Source organism: Schistocerca gregaria, chromosome 3 (genome assembly GCF_023897955.1).
Source record: "Schistocerca gregaria isolate iqSchGreg1 chromosome 3, iqSchGreg1.2, whole genome shotgun sequence".
NCBI classification, from domain to species: Eukaryota; Metazoa; Arthropoda; class Insecta; order Orthoptera; family Acrididae; genus Schistocerca; species Schistocerca gregaria.
Genome location: NC_064922.1, coordinates 500,387,862 through 500,403,894, shown reverse-complemented (window position 1 = coordinate 500,403,894; position 16,033 = coordinate 500,387,862).

The window sequence follows — 16,033 nt, the reverse complement described above, 5'->3', positions numbered from 1 at the left end:
CGGCATCTGGCGGGATCCAACGTTGCGGTGGGCAGTGGTCATAATGTTTCACTAATTCGCGTACATAGAAAAAAACTTACATAGCCGGCCGCGGTGGCCGTGCGGTTCTAGGCGCTACAGTTCGGAACCGCGAGACTGCTACGGTCGCAGGTTCGAATCCTGCATTGGGCATGGCTGTGCGTGATGTCCTTAGGTTAGTTAGGTTTAAGTAGTTCTAAGTTCTAGGGGACTGATGACCTCAGATGTTAAGTCCCATAGTGCTCAGAGCCATTTTTTTAAAACTTACATAAACAAATCTCTAGAAAATTGTTTTTGGATGTAGTCCACAGAGGTTATGTTATAGGTCTTCCACAAAGTATGATATCCTCTGTATAAAAGCATATCATACTTCAAAAACATGGGAATTTAAGGAGATAGGACCTGGATAAACTGACTAAACCAGAGGTTGTACAGAGTTTCAGGGAGAGCATAAGGGAATAATTAACAGGAATGGGGGAAAGAAATGCAGTAGAAGAAGAATGGGTAGCTTTGAGAGATGAAGTAGTAAAGGCAGCAGAGGATCTAGTAGGTAAAAAGACGAGGGCTAGTAGAAAGCCTTGCGTAACAGAAGAAATATTGAATTTAATTGATGAAAGGAGAAAATATAAAAATGCAGTAAATGAAGCAGGCAAAAAGGAATACAAACGTTTCAAAAATGAGATCGACAAGAAGTGCAAAATGGCTAAGCAGGTATGGCTAGAGGACAAATGTAAGGATGTAGAGGCTTATCTCAGTAGGGGTAAGATAGTTAGTGCCTACAGGAAAATTAAAGAGACCTTTGGAGAAAAGAGAACCACTTGTATGAATATCAAGAGCTGAGATGGAAACCCAGTTCTAAGCAAAGAAGGGAAAGCAGAGAGGTGGAAGGAGTATATAATGGGTCTACGCAAGGGCGATGTACTTGAGGACAGTATTATGGAAATGGAAGAGGATGTAGATGAAGATGAAATGAGAGATAAGATACTGCGTGAAGAGTTTGATAGAGCAATGGAAGACATGAGTCGAAACAAGGGCCTGGGAGTAGACAACATTCCATTAGAACTACTGACGGCCTTGGGAGAGCCAGTCTTGACAAAACTCTACCAGATGGTGAGCAAGATGTATGAGACAGGCGAAATACCCTCAGACTTCAAGAAGAATATAATAATTCCAATCCCAAAGAAAGCAGGTGCTGAAAGATGTGAAAATTGCCGAACAATAAGTCACGGATGCAAAATACTAACGCGAATTCTTTACAGGCGAATGGAAAAACTGGTAGAAGCCGACCTCGGGGAAGATCAGTTTGGATTCCGTAGAAACGTTGGAACACGTGAGCCAATACTGACCCTACGACTTATCTTAGAAGCTAGATTAAGGAAAGGTAAACCTACGTTTCCAGCATTTGGAGACTTAGAGAAAGCTTTTGACAATGTTGACTGGAATGCTCTCTTTCAATTTCTGAAGTTGGCAGGTGTAAAATACAGGGAGCGAAACATGGACGATAACTAGTTTGGACAAGAGGAGAATAGAAGCTTTCGAAATGAGGTGCTACAGAAGAATGCTGAAGATTATATGGGTAGATCATTTAACTAATGAGGAGGTATTGAATGGGATTGGGGAGAAGAGAAGTTTGTGGCGCAACTTGACTAGAAGAAGGGATAGGTTACTAGGACATGTTCTGAGGCATCAAGGGATCACCAATTTAGTATTGGAGGGCAGCGTGGAGGGTAAAACTCGTAGAGGGAGACCAAGAGATTAATACACTAAACAGATTCAGAAAGATGTAGGTTGCAGTAGGTACTGGGAGATGAAGAAGCTTGCACAGGATTGAGTAGCATGGAGAGCTGCATCAAACCAGTCTCAGGACTGAAGACCACAACAACAACAACAACAACAACTCTGTGGATGACCTATAACATTGCTTCTGTCGACTACATCTAAAAGCATTCTTGTAACTTTTTATTTAAGTTATTGTCGATGTATACTGTGCACAGAAAATTATGTATGATGTTTACCATGTGTGACACGCAGCACAAATCGACCGTAAGAAAACATTAAATGCAAATTTTTCCAAATTTCGCCACGAATTACATCAGTCTCAGGACTGAAGACCACAACAACAACAACAACAACAACAACTCTGTGGATGACCTATAACATTGCTTCTGTCGACTACATCTAAAAGCATTCTTGTAACTTTTTATTTAAGTTATTGTCGATGTATACTGTGCACAGAAAATTATGTATGATGTTTACCATGTGTGACACGCAGCACAAATCGACCGTAAGAAAACATTAAATGCAAGTTTTTCCAAATTTCGCCACGAATTACATACAAAGATTATTAGCCAACTAAAATTTGCACGTTTTTATATATTGGAATGAAGTTTACAGAACAAAGCCGAACTTCACGCATCAAAAATATTACATAAAAATTATTTAGTAAAAAGAGAAACACGCACTTGATAACAGGAATCATTTCCCGAAATGCGTCGTGTAAAATATGAATAAAAGAAAATGGTAGAAGAAAAGTTATTTGTAAAAAAAACCACAGTAATATCTTCAACATCCTATGTCATGAATTAATACGATTATCAAAGACCTGTTTCTTCTCTTTTGAGAAGCCGCTGACGTTCCGCTACGGCGTTCATCAGACTACAGCAAAATCACTATTTGAATGCGGAAAGCTATTTCTGAATGTGATTGGCGGTCAAAGAAGGATCAGCTAGCGCCCGTAATTGTTAAAGAAAAATGCCTGGGCAATGTAAGTAGAACCGTCTTCAGCCTAAGTGTTTGTTTGAGCCCCACGATGTCACCTAAGAAGGTATGGTCCTCTTCCCTTCCTCTAGTCTAAGAATCAACTCACCCAGCTAGTTGCGTAGGGATCTGAACCACGGAATCCAGACAGAATTGCAACTTGTATTTTTTCACGCATACACTGCGTAGCCAGAACTTAAATTTACGTGAACTGCAAGAAAAAAAATTATTTGTTAGCCTGGAATTGAACGTACCACACCATAAAACATTCCAACATGTGGATGTAAACGCAGTTCACACTAAGAATCGAAAGATCAATGAAAAGAAGCTTCATATTACAATGTGACGCACTGGCTTCTCTATGACCACAACGAGATCAAAAATAACTGAAGGTAGTTGAAGAAGTACGGAATGATATAAGAAATGAAAAATTATTACAGAAAAACTGCTATCGATTTTAGGAACAAGGATGGAAAAAATAAGGATAATTCAATAACAAGTAAGGTGAATTTATGCAGAAAGTGTATACGAGATTGTCAATATGTGACAGATAAGAAGAAAAAATAACCTGGCTCGGAATAAGTCACAAATGTAATGGGGGAATGAAATACAGATACAAAGAAATAATGTTGCTTTGTGTATTGGTAGACATAGACATAGCCGTAGAAATTCGGAGGAGAAACCGAGAGGAAAGAACGTGCAGACGGAAATCCTACAGAAGATGGAAGAGAGGCCTGCCATTACATATCTGTGAAGAGATTATAATACTGACAGTCTGCTCATCCACCATTGAGTGATGTTCATCAGTCAGGGAATCTCCAGGAGTTAACGAAGCGAATTGAGAATTTTCAGTGAAGAGATGCGCAGTCAATCGAAGACTCCTTTAATTAGCATACTGAGATCACACAATTCTAAATAAAATCGAGCAGGAGATTTTATGCGAGAGTCCATTATGGATGTCTGAATTCAAAAAAATGGCTCTGAGCACTATGGGACTTAACATCTATGGTCATCAGTCCCCTAGAACTTAGAACTACTTAAACCTAACTAACCTAAGGACATCACACACATCCATTCCGGAGGCAGGATTCGAACCTGCGACCGTAATGGTCACGCGGTTCCAGACTCTGAATTCAAAGTTGCATTTTTTCCAAGGCTGCCTTTAGACAACTAGGGCCTATCATGAGATAAATTTTGTGCATACCGTAGTGCTCCACACAGTCTACTTAGTCGGTACCCACAGTCCGCACCGCGCAGCGAAATTTGACTGCGTAGCTGATGCGGCTCACACCGATGCCCATGCAACACCACGTTGAAATAGAGCTGCGAGGACATCTTTTCCCTTTTTTGTACATGATGCAACTGCGATTACTTCTCGAAATTTCGAAATGGAGAATTATAAAACTATTTAAGAAGGAAGATTAGTGTTGCCGATAGGTGTCCCTTTACAGGCGTCATCGTGCCAATGCAGTGCGTCCCATTGTCGGTTTACTATTCGTGATAATTCACGTCTTGAACGTCACAAGTGGATCCGTCACTCGCATAACTGCTCTAATATCTAACTTTTGTTAGCGGTTTTTCATTCTACTTGTGTTAATAAACTAAATTACTTGTGATACAGTTTTTCTTGTTTTGCTGGTTTTACGTGGCGCATGGTGCAGTAGCAGGCCACTAACTATCGAATTTAATAGTCGACAGGTTTTCATGCTGATATTTCTGTGTCTTACTATTTCATCATTTACTGTCATGTTTGTGTTTCGTACACTGCAAAGAGAATATTCCTTGTTTGTCGCATCATTTATGTAAGTGTTAGAGGAGTCCGTTGTGCTGGGGTCTTCATCTGAACTAACTTATTCGTCTCGTTGTCGTCTAATTCCAAGTCGATGTGGTCTTATTTCTTTATAGATGCCCGCTTCCTTACCCGATTGAATAGCGCGTCTGACTGCCATGCACCGGCCTCCGGTTCGATTTCAGGCCAGGTCGGAGATTTCCTCCCCCACGGGGGACCGGATGTTGTGTTGTCCTAATCATCAGTGTGGCGTCAACTGAAAAGATTTGCAACTTGGCGGCCGAAATCCCTCAGGTGGAGGCTCTCAGTCATGAATGCCACACGTTCATTTCATTTTTCTTTATACAGGGCGTTACAAAAAGGTACGGCCAAACTTTCAGGAAACATTCCTCAGACACAAAGAAAGAAAATATGTTATCACACAGCAACAGAAAGTACCAGCGTGACCTCAAACACTTTGTTACAGGAAATGTTCAAAATGTCCTCCGTTAGCGAGGATACATGCATCCACCCTCCGTCGCATGGAATCCCTTATGCCCTGATGCATCCCCGGAGAATGGAGTATTGTATCACAGCCGTCCACAATACGAGCACGAAGAGTCTCTACATTTGGTATCGGGGTTGCGTAGACAAGAGCTTTCAAATAGGGTTGAGGTCAGGCGAGCCTGGAGGCCACGAAATGGGTCCGTCTCTACCAATCCATCGGTCACCGTATCTGTTGTTGAGAAACGTACCAACATTTCGACTGAAATGTGCAGGAGCTCCATCGTGCATGAACCACATGTTGTGTCGTACTTGTAAAGGCACATGTTATAGCAGCATAGGTAGAGTATCCCGAATGAAATCATGATAACATGCTCCATTGAGCGTAGGTGGAAGAACATGGGGCCCAATCAAGACATCACAAACAATGCCTGCCCAAACGTTCACAGAATATCTGTGTTGATGACGTGATTGCACAATTTCGTACGGATTCTCGTCAGCCCACACATGTTGACTGTGAAAATTTACAATTTGATCACGTTGGAATGAAGCCTCATCCGTAAAGAGAACATTTGCACTGAAATGAGGATTGACACATTGTTGGATGAACCATTCGCTGAAGTGTACCCGTGGAGGCCAATCAGCTGCTGATAGTGCCTGCACACGCTGTACATGGTACGGAAACAACTGGTTCTCCCGTAGCACTCTCCATACAGTGACGTGGTCAAGGTTACCTTGTACAGCAGCAACTTCTCTGACGCTGATGTTAGGGTTATCACCAACTGCACGAAGAATTGCCTCGTCCATTGCAGGTGCCCTCGTCGTTCTAGGTTTTCCCCAGTCGCGAGTCATAGGCTGGAATGTTCCGTGCTCCCTAAGACGCCGATCAATTGCTTCGAATGTCTTCCTGTCGGGACCCCTTGTTCTGGAAATCTGTCTCGATACAAACGTACAGCGCCACGGCTATTGCCCCGTGCTAATCCATACATCAAATGGGCATCTGACAACTCCGCATTTGTAAACATTGCACTGACTGTAAAACCACGTTCGTGATGAACACTAATCTGTTGATGCTACGTACTTATGTGCTTGATGCTAGTACTGTAGAGCAATGAGTCGCATGTCAACACAAGCACCGAAGTCAACATTACCTTCAATTGGGCCAACTGACGGTGAATCGAGGAAGTACAGTACATACTGACGAAACTAAAATGAGCTCTAACATGGAAATTAAGCGTTTCCGGACTCATGTCCACATAACATCTTTTCTTCATTTGGTGTGAGGAATCTTTCCTGAAAGTTTGGCCGTACCTTTTTGTAACACCCTGTAGGTAGTGTGTTCCATTTTGGAGATTTGAGCTGTGCGTTTAACAGTTCTCATTTGTCTGCCTTCAAGAGTGTTTCTTGTAATGTCTCTGAGGTAATTCCTGGTATGCGTCTATGTAAGCGTCGGTATCACTCCCAGGACGAAACTAAATGTTCAGGAGTTCCATATCGTCCACTCTGTTATTTGCCACTGTCAGCAAGCGAAACGTGTTGCAAATGCTTTGGATAAGATGCGTGTCGAGTTAAAAAATGAATCACGCCACTGCTCAGATTCATTTGTATAATTCGTAAGTGCTCCCTGACAATGGAGAAAAAGGTGTACAGCCTACTACCGTTATCACTTTGAAATGTATTCGCAGATGCCAATATGAGCAACCATCACCTGTGTAATGGAATGATCACAATCAAAATTTATGCCGGACAGGGACTCGAACCACGATTTCCCTGTTATCATGAGCGGTCGCTTAACAATTTTTTTTTTTTTTTTGCTGATCTCATTTTATTCGTTACTGTTCGTTGCCTTTGTTCGGGTCGGACGTACCATAACACCTGTTCAAGCTCATCGTTGATCCGTTCACTCAGTATTTTTATTACAGAAGGCAGCTAGCCTTGTGACCGAGCACGCTGAGCTACCGTGCCGGCATCTTTTAAGCGAGCTTAGCACGGCTTATAGCCGGACCAAAAAATCCATGTGTCATTAGCCATGTGTCGACAATCTATATTATATATAATTATGTATATTCCCGTAGAAGAGAGATATTTTACTTCAGAAACGCTTGCCCGGTGTCGGCGGATAAATAGGATATCGCAGTGCCTGTGTTATTCCGGATTACGATGTAGTGTTCCTTTGGACATGCATGCTTGTCCAAAGGAACAGGCACTGCGGCGACTGCAGCCGTTATGTCCAAAGGAACACTGCATCGTAATGAGGAATAATACAGGCACTGCAATATCGTAGTTAGCACTTTGGTCCCACTCTCGTTGCCAGGTGTACCCTCCCCAAGAATTTTGTCGTTTCCGCTTGATATTTTCTCCTCTAATTTCCCTGTCATTGTCAGGTCTTCCTGTCTTCAGCCAGTACGATGCAGTTAGATATTTGATGGTTATGACTATTGGACGGACACCAAACATCACACACAGTGCCTCTACTAGGGTGGTGCTGAAAAACCCTGACAGCCTAAGGAGCACACTCCTATGTCTGCAACTAATAGTTATCCTGTTCATGGCAGGGACGAGTATTGGGAAATTTGTGGTAAGGTCTTATGGGACCAAACTGCTGATGTCATCGGTCCCTAACCTTAGGCACTAATTAATCTAACTTACGCCCCAGGGAGGACTCGAACCTCCGACGAGGGGAACCGGACGGGCCGTGACAACGCCCCCATGGACAGCGGGGCTACCCCGCGCGGCGCTTGGACGAGTCTATGTGCCCACTCACCTGCTGCAAAACATGTTAGTGATTCCTAGGGGCAAAGTGGTATTTCCGATGTGCGTAATGGGTAGTCTGTATTTTGAGGTATTTAAGATTGCTAATTTGTGCACAAAATTCTCTGCAATTACGGAAGCGCTTGCTCATAAAATTTCGGGAGTGAGCGTTCAGAAATGACTCACTACGACAGTATTTCCGAAACTGGCGACCGTAACCTGTGACCGAACGAGCAGAAGAGCGTTACCGTATTTCTTTGCCAGAAGCTGTAAAAGGACCGAACCTAACACGGCGGAAATCTCTGGCCTGGCATTAAAGCAAATTTGTTTGCCACACGTCTAAGACCCGCTGTTTGCTGCCGGGGCTGGAACATAGTTGACGCTGAATTGTACGGGGGCCAGACCGTCGCCATGATGACCTGAATTATACTATGCCATTCATGATGTTCGCCATCAAAAATAATATCCTGCCACAACTGCTGAGCGTCGAGAGGCCATAAATGCCACTCACTCTGGCCAAGCAGTCTCTGTCATCGTTCGTGGGATCTCCGAGAGGTACCGTGCGCTAGTCGTCGACTGCATGTGGGTATCCTACCTAGCAGCTGCAAGGAGCTGCCTCTGCTTGCCCGTGACTAAGGCCTGCGCCCAGTTCTGCTGGGAACTGAATTGGCGGCTTACAGGTGGGGGCATCTGCTGACTGACTTCAACCGATCTCAGAGTGCCTACTTGGGGGTCCTAGGTTCGTTGTCTGCGCTCAGGTGCCTGATGCATCAGGCTCACCCCATGTTGATGGCCGGTCGCAAATTTTCGCCAAACAATGTGAACGGCTTACATCGGCGTTTGCTGCCGTGATGGTCTAGTCGCTTGACGGTGCTCTCCACGTTCGCTGGTGCGCATGCGCTGACTAGACCATTTCATCGCTGCAATGTGTACGACCTGCTTTCTTTGTGCCGCTGGCCATCTCCTGCTACTGCTTGCAGAGTTAACCAAGTGTGGGCGCCCAGGGCACGTGCGCGCCACTGGTGCACTGTCTACAGCGAGATGAGTCTTCCATTGTTCTTTGAATTCTGATAATAAACCTGTTGTTATACACTCACTGCCTCTTTGACTCCACGACAGCCGAATACCTGGTGCTACGTACTTCTGTTTACTAACAATCCTGCAACGTCATAGCGACCTGCTACGATGGTTATAGACACTCAAACCCCAATGACCAACAATATGTCACTGTATCCGCAAATGGTCGTCTGTGGTGGAAGTTTAAGGGAGACGATATTGTTACCTTAGATGTTTTTCATCGCATACCTCATTGAACGTTGCGAATTATAGAAGTAAATGTAGTAGATGTCAATCTCTTACTTCAGAGTTGTAATAAATTCAGATTAATTAACTTAATATTACATGATACTATAAATGTTTACGTCGCATTTACTTCTGCCGTATGGTCTACTAATTATCTTGTACCGGTATGTTGAAGTTAAGCAATAAACAATTTCAGGATGCCAAATATATTTAAGCCTTCTTTCTTAGAACTTGAACTCTACTAATTTTACTGCTGCAAAGTAATGCCTTCGGATGTTTTATTCTCTTCTCAGTATCGGTTGAGATATTACACATGACATGCATGTTACTCGTTCTACTCTCCCGCTTTGCTGACTAAAGTTGGAGCTCTCTGCCGCTAGAGGCTTCCGAACTGCAGCGTGTAACTTGGTGGTGCGTAAAGTAACTACGTCGGTGCGTGAGAGACCCTCAGGAAACCCTTTGCTCCAGCGTAACAATGCCAGACCACGCATGACAGCTGCCATATCCGTAACAATGCAACGCCTTGGTTTCACTGGCATTGTTCATCCTCCATGCAGTTCCACCTCGAGCCCAGCCGATTATTATCTGTTTCCGATACTTAAAAAACACTTTCGATGACTTCACTTTAATAGTAATGAAGTGGTTGTCTCCGTCAACAAAGTCAGACATTCTACAGGCACAGTGTCGACAGACCAGTCTCTCATTTGGATAAATGTGCTCGCCACCAAATTGACTATGTTGAAACATAATTATGTAGACATGAAGCATAAAGATGTAAATTTTAATAAAGTCTAAATTTAAGGAACCTGGTAATTTAGTGGAGATATAGATTTCAACTTACGGTATAAATGGTTCAAATGGCTCTGAGCTCTACGGGACTTAACATCTGAGGTCATCAGTCCCCTAGAACTTAGAACTACTTAAACCTAACTAACCTAAGGACATCACTCAGATCCATACCTTAACGGTATAACATAGTCGTCATCGGTGTATTAACGTAAGAGTAATACATGTACCAACATGTCAGAGAATAAACTTATGGCAAATGACACTAGCCTTTACGTGACAAAAATATGTCTTCCATATAAAGTCTAGCGTCATTTGTCACAAATAAGTTAAAATGTTCAAATGTGTGTGAAATCTTGTGGGACTTAACTGCTAAGCTTACACACTACTTAACCTAAATTATCCTAAGGCAAACAGACCCATCCATGCCTGAGGGAGGACTCGAACCTCCGCCGGGACCAGCCTCACACACAAGTAAGTGCTCTGACATGTTGGTACCTGTAGGATTCTTCTGATAATGTAGTTCTGCAGTACATTACGGATATTTGCGACGGAAAAGGAGTGGACGTCTACTCGTCATCCCCGAATTCGTCCAAATTTATGGTACATGTAGGGCGTGGTGAGACAAAAAAGTACCTCAAATGGAAACTCCAGATGGCCAAGTGTTTAGCAAATAAAAGGAATTTTGATACGGATCTATGACCATCTGAACCTTATCGATTGTCCCTGTGAGAGTGTGTTATCGAAGTAGTTTTTGTCTCAGAGGTAAAAGATCAGATTCGCATTGAAAGGGTCGCACGTTCGACTCCGTCCAGTGGTAAATATTTTTGTGCTCCTTGTCCAATGCGTATACTACTGACATCACAATTAACCTCAACACCACATAGATTATTTTGTTAATTTATATAAGCACAAGAAGTATAAGCATAGGATGAAATGTGGGGCTGCAAATATTTAAAAAGGGACTGTAGCTAGCGCGTACATGGGAACGTCGTGTATGTAAATCGATGCTTTCATTCTTTTGCAATTGATAAATTAAATGTTCCGGGGCGACATTCATCAAAGAAACAGGGGAAGCAATAATTCTGCCGCTCGTTATTGAAACGTTGCAACCTGCCCGCTGCGAGGACGAGACGTGTGACTGTGAGTGCACGGAACCGGCTGGCGAGGCGCCCCGGGCGTGTGGTCCGTGTCAGGCGAGGCCGGCTGCGGGTCGCGGGCGGCCATCAGCCGGCAGAAGAGCGAGCGGGCGGGCGGCCCGCCTAAAGAGCAGTGGGGCGCGCGGAGAAAGGCCGCCGGCGGCGCAACTGGAGCACCGGCCTCGGCAGACGCCACCGGCTGGAAGCTGCCGGCCGGCCGGAGGGCGCTTCTTCGGTCCAGGCCGCGCCGGGCCACTATCTGCGGCTAAGCTCCTCAGCTTCCTCCAGTAATGTCACGAGACAGTAAATAACCACCCAAACAATGTTCTCCAGTTTCAGCCCGAGCAGCACTCATGTTTGGACGGTTCCATACAATCATAACTATGCAGAATGAGATTTTCACTCTGCAGCGGAGTGTGCGCTGATATGAAACTTCCTGGAGGAGTAAAACTGTGTCCCGGACCGAAATTCGAACTCGGGACCTTCGCCTTTCGCGGGCAAGCGCTCTACCAACTGAGCTACACAAGCACGACTTACGCCCCGTCCTCACAGCTTTACTTCCGCCAGTAGAGCACTTGCCCGCGAAAGGCAAAGGTCCCGAGCTTCCGGCACACAGTTTTAATCCGCTAGTAAGTTTCAATCATAATAATGATTTCGTGTGGCTCAGTGGCCTGGTATGAACCTTTCTACTACGCCACTGCTGCGACTAGCCTATCCCTAACCACTTCCAGCTATCCGAACGGGAAAAGGGGATCTACAGCTTAACGTGGAATCGGAACCATGTGTCTGGCGAATCCTCAAATCGTTTGGAGGTGAAGGCTAGGTTAAAATGAAGACTGAAAAATCCGTGGTCCGACCTTGATTTGATCCCGCACCCTCTCCGTTTCAAGGCACTACCGGAACATACATACACTGAAGATCCAAAGAAACTTTTTTTGTTTTGGGCGGGGAGGGGGGGGGAAGGAGACCAGACAACGAGGTCATTGGTCTCATCGGATTAGGGAAGGATGGGGAAGGAAGTCGGCCGTGTCCTTTCAAAGGAACCGTCCCAGCCGGCATTTGCCTGGAGTGATTTAGGGAAATCACGGAAAACCTAAATCAGGATGGCCGGACGCGGGATTGAACCGTCGTTCTCTCGAATGCGAGTACAGTATGCTAACCACTGCGCCACCATGCTCGGTGCCAAAAAACTGGTACACCTGCCTAGTATCGTGTAGGGTCATCACGAGCACGCAGAAGTGCCACAAGTCGACATGGCATGGACTCGACTAATGTCTGAAGTAGTACTCGAGGGAAGTGACACCATGAATCCTGAAGGGCTGTACGAGGGGGTGGAGATCTCTGCTAAACAGCACGTTGCAAGGTATCCCAGATATGCTCAATAATGTTCAAGTCTGGGAGTTTGGTGGCTACCGGAAATGTTTAAACTCAGAAAAGTGTTCCTGGAGCCACTCTGTAGCAATTCTGGACGTGTGGGGCGTGGCATTGTCCTGCTGGAATTGCTCATGTCTGTCGGAATGCGCAATGTACATGAAAGGATGAATGTGATGTGATTGGATGATTATGTACGTCTCGCCTATGTGAGTCTTATATCCAGACTTATCAGGGGTCCCATATCACTCCAATTGCACGTGATCCACACTATTACAGGGCCTCCACCAGGTTCAACATTCCCCTGCTGTCATGCACGGTTCATGGCTTCATGAGGCTGCCTCCATACCTGTACAAGTCCATCCACTCGATACAATTTTACACGAGACTAGTCCCACCAGGCAACATGTTTTCACTCGTCAACAGTCTAATGAGCCGTATTCTGCCTATTTAAATATCTCCGTATTTGAATACACATGCCTATACCGGTATCTTTGGCACTTCAGTGTACATTATGAGCAACTTTGCGAGTATCAAAATATGTGACTTATATGGCCGTATGGTGTGAGTGCACTAACATTTTCCTTTTAGTTTATTGGCTTGCGGTAAGTGCCCGTACAACCATCTCGACAAAGGACATATGATTTTACAGTTTGTTTCGACAATACAGAACATACAACAATTTAAGTCATACTCTGGCACGATGTCACATGTGCTTAACAAAGGACAGATCGAGTCATAAAACGAATTTGGGTTCCACAGTATACTGAAACAAGAAACGTAGCCGAAAGTGTAGCACAGGGTACACGCAGGTAGTACGCTATAAAAATCCTACTCGTAACAAAACATAAATGATAAATCGCCGTTGGTACACATTCGGAATATTCCCAGTTCGATCCATATTAGTGCCTGTATATCTCAATTAAATATAAAATATTCTTTAGTATGTTCTTTGAGGATTCGGGATTGCAGCCTTCTTCAGGTGAGCGTTCGCCATAGGCGGACTCTGACCTGAAGATGGCTGAACGGTTGCCAGCCGAAATATTTTGGCAAGAAGTCAACATAATCCGGCTGCAATCCCGAAACCTCATAGAATATTCAGTACGCCGAGAAAACTTCAAGAATTCTTTGGTATATCCTGCAAGAATCATTTCAAAAGCTGAAGATGGAGAATCTAATATTTCTGTAGTTCTACAAGTACCATCTAGACAAGACAGGAGAACAGTTAACAAGAAACTCGTTTGGGTATTACAGCCGTATGTATAGGTATTCCAGTATTCAGACATTTAAATATAAGAGGTACCTACTGACATACATTTAGAGGCTGAGAGTTGCATGGGATTATAGTCAGTTAACTGATCCTTGGTCTGTACCTGGCATTCTAATTGCCAAGAACAATAGATTAGCAGTTCAAGGAGCTGTTTCTTGATGTTGGCACTGTTGACGAAGTCATATAGTAGTTTATATTTGGGTGTTAACAAGTTTCGGAACCTGCTTGGGGCACTTAAATCATGTGCATTTTGTTGTCCGCAGCTCGTGGTCTAATGGTACTCTGTTAAAAAAAAACACTGAGTTAATGGGTCAACGATTAACTTAACGATCTTAAAGAAGCGCCATGGAACGGCCGACCCCAATAAATACACTGAATTAAGGGGCCCCTGGTTCTATCCCCGGTCGGCTTGGGGAATTTCTCTGCCCGGGGACTTGGCGTTTCTGTTGTCCTCACCATTTCATCATCATTCGTGAATGTGGCTAGATTGGACTGTTTAAAGATTGAGACTTTGCAAGTGTGCTGCATTTTGTTAGAACCTTAGTCTATTTCACCACAAAGGGACTGTAGATCATTTATATAAACATACATAGAGAGAAAATTTATATAAATATACATAAAATTTATATAAATTTCAGCTTGTTACCTCCACCTGTTCCTAAAAAAGTGGTTGAGTACTCGGACAAACAGCCAGCCAGACATACGGACAACGCGATAATACTGTAAGGATTCCGTTACTTATCGATTGCGATACGGAACACTGAAAACATCTGCTTTAAATAATGTACACTACATACGTGTGATTGAGTGAGTAAATAAATTTTCGTCTTCTCGGGGTTCCTCATTATACCAACACTAAAGCTTGCAACGAATGTACCCCCATGAATCCCATTATCATTACCGTTCATTTCTGAACAAACGCCGTTGTTTTCCTATCTTCCTTCAAAATCATGCTTTTCGGAAAGGTGCAATGAAAAATTTGTGTGGGTGTATGTGTGTCTGCAGTTCGGGTACGTGCCAAAAATCTTTCGTGGGAACGTCGGAATAAAATCATAACAGGTGTTTCGTACTAATTCACGTTAAATGATGAATCTCTTTAATACAGTGGTTACAAGGATTGGTACAACGGTTAAAGGACAGATAAATCACTAGTTTAGACTATGGCTGGCCGCTGTGTGCACAATGCCAACCACTCGCATTCGTTCGGCACTGAGCTTTGTAGCCTTTTTAGATTGCTTTCGACGCGATATTTCATTTGCGTTCTCTACAATTCCCAACATACTGAGGAGTCATATGAAACATCAAATTTCATGGTTTTGTAATTTTCTATTCAATATTGATTCTTACTTATATTCCGGCGAATATATTTATTGGCCCACTTTGTGTCCGGGTACCGCTCGGAAAGCTCTTCATAATGACACCCGAATCAATGTCCTGGCTAAACGAGTTTTTGCGTTACACTAATTTATAGCTCTCAGCTATCTTGCAACAATCACGCACAGGCGCCTACGGTGACGTCACTGGCAAAGTAAATACTGCGCTACAAACACTTATAGACATGATCTACCCGTTGTCGGCGTAACCACTATTAACGCATTATTAGAGTTGTTCTTCTTAGCGATTCAGATCTAACGGTCATTGGCCACACAGGAAAGTTCAGCTGTTGAGTGAATGCAAATTTTCACCTCAAAAAATACAAGACTCTTGTGGAAGAATCTCTGACGTGAATCGATTTCATTACCTGCTAACATCTGGTCTGCCGCCTTAGCCGGTAGCCCATCATAGCTGCTCGACGGTTAGCGCTCTCCTGCAGTGTTCAACAGGCTCGTACAACTTTGAAAATCGAGTTCTCGAAAACTCTGGAGAAACGCATCACACTGTAGCACCCGTTGTCAGTCTATGTACTACAACAGTACGAAAGATTAGCAAAATCAATGGCCTACTTAGTGTAGCTTCGCTCCTCAGAAACACTCAACAGTAGCTGTGAAGTTTCCGCAAAAGTACTGTAGGAAAATATCGCTTGAAAGCGCTCGATGTTTCAAGTAGCTTATGCTATCGTTCCGTGGTAGATCTTTGCAAGTTCGAGAGTGACGTAGCTGTAAAAAGTGACGGTGGCATGGGTATCCATCATTTTTTGACGGTATCGAAGCGTCATTTAGTACTCCTTGTGCTAAGGAGGTTCGGACACAGAAACTAAGCAGGTAGTTGAACTGAGAATGAATAAGTTACTGTGAAACAGAGTATATGCTAGTGTGAAACTTCGTGGTATTTTAAAGTTACCACCTAGCAATTATTACCGCGATGACTGATGTTTACAGAATCAATTATTGATATCCCTACGCAAACTGCACATTCGCCATATTGTAG